Here is a 5,547-nt window from a genome sequence, read left to right on the forward strand (position 1 = left end):
TTTTCACCATTAGATGCTTATTTTTCTTTACTATTTTTTTCATTATTTTTCTCTTCTATTTTCCCATTTTTGAGGGAATAGGATACACTAAATTTTTTAGGCATATAATTTATTGAGGTGAATGATGTTGGTGGGATCATTTAAGACTTCACCTTCAATTATAAATAGCTAATATTGTTAGGATTAAACCATAGACAAAAATAACAATTAAATGAAAATACAAGCAATAACATAAAATAATAGATCATGCAGAAAAGAACACAAGACACCAAGATTTAATGTAGTTCACCTAATCCCTAGGCTATGTCCACCAAATAGCAAGTTTGATATTATTACAATTTAGTGGTTATAACCTAATTACAATTTGTAATCTCTTACAGCTCAATACTACCACAAGAACCAATTTTCACATCACAACTTAATGAAAATATCTAACCCTAAGCCCTTTTATACAAGTAATTTTATGCTACTTTAGGGTTATAACATGTTAGCCATATGTCGGCTATATGTTAGCCACAACGTTGGCCATGGACCAATTTTATTTTTTATGAAGTATGTATAGTAATTTTCTAATCAGTCACCACAAACTAACAATCTCCCACTTGGGGACTAATCAGACTCCACACTAGACAACAATCTTCCACTTGGAGATTGATCTTGTAGCAATATTGCTACCACATGGGGCTCCCACTAGATTAAACCACCTTGGACTATGTTGTTCATTAATCGTTATCCAGTCTAGAAGACCAACTGAACCTAAACAAAAATTCAGCTTCTCCCTTGTCACTACCTTGGTAAACATATCTCCTTGATTTTCATCTACATGTATCTTGTCTAGCTTTAACTATCCATCCTCCAAAATTGATCAAATGAAATGGTATTGCAACTATATGTGTTTTATCTTTGAATGTAGAGCTGAATTCTTTGCAAGATAAATAACATTCTAACTATCTATAAGAAAATAATTATCCTTTTGAGGATGTCCCAATACTTCTAAGAAGAACTAAAGCCATATCATCTCCTTGTCTACCTTTGTAGTAACAACATCTTCTACCTCTGTAGTCGAAAAAGCATTAACCTTCTATAACCTAGAAACTAGCTCACAGCTACCCCACCAATAGTAAAGACATAACCTATAGTACTCCACCTTGTATCAATATCCCCAACCAAATCTAAGTGAATATAGCCCTATAAAATAGTAGTAGAGTACCCAAAGTGTAAACACTTATTGGATGTTCCTCTCAAATATCTAAGAATTGACTTGACTACTTTCCAATGCTCAATTCTTAGATGACTCATATACTCACTAATGACTCCCACTAGATGTGCAATATCTAGCCTTGTACATACCATAGCATATATCAAGCTTCCTATAGTTGAAGCATAGGGTACCTTGAACATCTTATCCTCTTCTTCTGGTGTCTTAAGACACATCTCCTTAGTCAACTTCAAATGACCAGGTAAAGATGTACTTATAGCTTTACCATTCTCCATGGAGAAACATTGCAACACCTTCTCAACTTAATTGGTCTGGGATAGTATCAATTTCTCATTCTTCCTATTTCTAAGATCTTCATACCAAGGATTTGTTTTTCTGCCACCAAATACTTCATAGAAAATGCATGTGCTAACCAGCATTTCATCCCCTTAATGTGATCCATGTTCAACCTAGCTAAAATCATATCATCAACATATAAACATAAAATAATGTAGCTATCATAATCCAAACTCTTAAAGTAAACACAGTGATCTGAATGACACCTATTGTATCCATGTTCATGCATAAAATTGTTAAATTTCAAAAACCATTTTTGAGGTGCTTGCTTCAAGCCATATAAACTTTTCTTTAATTTGTACACTAATTTCTCCTTACCTTTGACCTCAAATCCCCATGGCTAAGTCATATATATCTCTTCATCCAAATCACTAGGAAGGAAGGTTGTTTTAACATCAAGCTACTCTAAATGCAATTCTTCAATAGCCACAATGCTTAAAATATATGGATAGATATCATTTTAACAATAGGAGAAAATATCTCATCAAAATCAATGCCCTGTTTCTATGCAAATCCTTTTACAACTAACCTAACTTTAAATCTTTTCTTACCTCCATCCTCTTCTTTTAACCTGTAAACCCACTTATTGTATAAATCTTTTTTTCCTACAGAAAACTTGCATAAATACCATGTCTTATTCTTCAGCAAAGATTCCATTTCATCTGTCATTATAGGCTCCCACTAAATCTTAGTATCCACCTACACAACTTCATCATAACATTCAAGTTCACTAGCATCAGTAAGAAAAATTGAAAACAAAGAGGGAGAAAATATTTTTGGAGGTCTAATTTTCCTTGTTGACCATCCAACATTCACTGGTGTGTGTTATTTTTTGTTTTGGTTATTGTACATCATGAGGAATGGTTGAAATGTCATCTTTTGGACTGTCATCTAGCATTACATAATCATCTTCTTTCTTCTCATGTTGCGGCAATAGATCTTTTTACAACACTTTCTCATTGAATATGACATCCCTGCTTGTTACAATTTTATGATTTTCAAAATCTCAAAGCCTATAACCAAACTCATTAATGCCATATCAAACAAATACACATTTCTTTGACTTAGCTTCTAGCTTGGTTCTATTTTAAGAATCTATGTGAGAAAATGCTTCACAACCAAAAGTTTTGAGAAAAGAATAACTCACCTTCTTACCAATCCATGCTTCCTCTAGAATACCACAACCCAAAGGAGTAGAGGGACCTCTATTAATCAAATATAAAACAATACTAATTTCCTTCATCCACATGTGTAAGGGCAACCTAGCATGTAACCTCATGCTCCTTGCATGCTCCATTATAGTCCTATTCATGCATTCAACTGCTCCATTTTCCTATGGAGTCTTTTTAACTATTTTCTATCTATGAATACTATTAGTATAGCAATAATCTTCAAATTCATGACTACAATACTCACCATCATTATCAGATCTGAGACATTTTAATTTCTTACGAGTCTCGTTTCCAACCAAGCATTTTGATTTCTTAAAAATTTGAAATATATCGTATTTCTATCTAAGGAAATAAATCAATACCTTTCTAGTTGCATCATCAATAAATGTAACATAATAATGAGAGCTTCCAAGGGAAGATACCTGAGTTATTCCCCATACATCGATTTACACAATCTATAATTTCTCCTTTTTGTTTTCCTTCTTAGCTTTCACAAAACTCTCTTTTTTTTTCATACACATAACTTTCACAAATATCCTTATTAACACATTTTAGACCTGGTAAAACATTATTTGAATGAAGCACTTTCATACCTTTCTCAATTATGTGCCCAGTTTGTTGTACTACAATGTTTTATTAGAATTTATAGTAGTTATTTATTCTTCTTGCTCAACTATAGCAACTATTCCTAAAAATTCATTTTTCTCTTAAACAATTAAAGTAGAAGGAAAAATATGACCTATACAAAGATATAAGGTGCCTACTTTCACACCTTTTGCTACTACAAGGGAACCTTTGTTAGCCTTCTAGTTTTTATCATTAAAAGTAACTGCACAACCCTCATTACCAAATTGCCTTGCTGAAATTAAATTCCTACTCAGCCTTGGAACATGTCTTACTTCATATAGTAGCCAATGATTCCTATTCTACAACTTAATCTTAACTTTTATCTTTCCAACAATCTGACAAGGTTCACTATCCCCCAAACAAGCAAGCCCAAAATCCCCTTGGACATAATCAATGAAATAACATCTATGAGGTGTAACATGAAATGAAGCACCAGAATCTACAACCCATGAATCATCAACACTTTCTAAAGACACAAGCAAAGCATCCATTGTTACTTACCACATTTTCTTCCTTGTCTCCATCTAGTGTATCTCTTTTATTTTTCTTTTGATTCCAACAATCTTTCTTTTTATGCATTAGTTTCCCACAGTACTAGCAGTCATTCAATCTTCTCGATTGAGATATCCTCCCCTTTGACTTTCCTCTTGATTTCTCATAATTTCTAGAATTACTTCCTCTCTCAGTCATTTTTTCTTTGCTTTATGCATTTAAAGCACTTCCTAATGTAGATCCACTTGAGGTTTTCCTACGAGTTTCCACACTCAAAACAACACCGATCACATCACCATATTTTAGGGTACTAGATCTAGGAACTAAATTACTCAAAACCTTTACCAAGTCATTCCAACTTTTAGGCAACAAACACAAAATCAAGAGAGACCTAATTTCTTCATCAAGATTGATACACACAGAAAATAACTTACTAGTGATAGTATTAAACTCATTTAAATGATCTACAATAGATCCACCTTCTACCATTTTCATATTAAATAAGTGCTTCATGAGAAATACCTTATTTAAAGTGGAGGGCTTTTCATATAGTTTCACTAGGGTTTGCATCAATTCTTCTATCATTTTTGCTTTTGTAATATTAAATGCCACTAATGGTGCTAGGCATAACCGAATGCTTTTGAGTGTCTTTCTATCTAAAAGATTCCATTCTTTATTCGACATAGATCCCTAATTCTTGGTTTTTCCTTCCAATGACTTCCATAAATCCTTCTAAAAAGATAGTATTCCATTTGCATCTTCCATAACTAAAAGTTCTACCCATTAAACCTATTAACCCTTAACTTACCCTCATCTTCCATTGCTCCCACTCAAGCGTGAGACTCCCACTCAACTATGAGACTTACCTATAGAGGATAACAAAAAAGAGATGACCTCACTCCGATACGACTTGTTAGGATTACAATATAGATAGAAATAATAATTACATGCAAATATAACCAATAATAAAAAAAAATAGATCCCACAAAAAAGAACATGAGACACCAAGATTTAATGCAGTTCACCCAATCCTTGGGCTACACTCACTGAACAACAAGCTCAATATTATTATGATCCAATGATTACAACCTAATTACAATCTATAATCCCTTACAACTCAATACCACCATAAGAACCAATTTTTGCATCACTACTTAATGAAAATACCTAACCCTAATTCCTTTTATACAAGTAATTTTATGCTACTTTAGGGTTACAACATGTTCGCCATATATCAACCACGACCCAAATTTTTTATATGAAGTATGTACAGTACTTTCCTAATAGTATAGGAAGCTAGCCTTCTTCAAAGAGTCAACCTCATAGTTCAATTCCCATAGATAGGAGGTTGTTTCCATGTTTCACAAGGCTATCCTTAGGTAAGACTTTGGCCAAGGGTGCAAGTTTTTGTGACAACAATACCCTTGAGCTTAATGATCACCTTGATGTGATAGATAAATCTTTGTTGCTCCTTATACTATTGTAGCATTTTATTTCACACTTCTTCTCTTTGTATTTTGTATCTGATAATCTTATCTCTTACCTTTGGATGTGATACAATAAATTATATATATACCAATCTAAATTCCAATTCATCAAATTTGGCTAGAATATAAGTTTCACTAAAATACATAAAATTAGCCCAACTGTAGGGACTCAGGTTTTGATCCTCGACAACCATTTTCAATGTTTAGAATTTTC

Source organism: Cupressus sempervirens, chromosome 5, assembly GCF_028749045.1.
Source record: "Cupressus sempervirens isolate cs-2001-9-10 chromosome 5, ASM2874904v1, whole genome shotgun sequence".
NCBI lineage: Eukaryota > Viridiplantae > Streptophyta > Pinopsida > Cupressales > Cupressaceae > Cupressus > Cupressus sempervirens.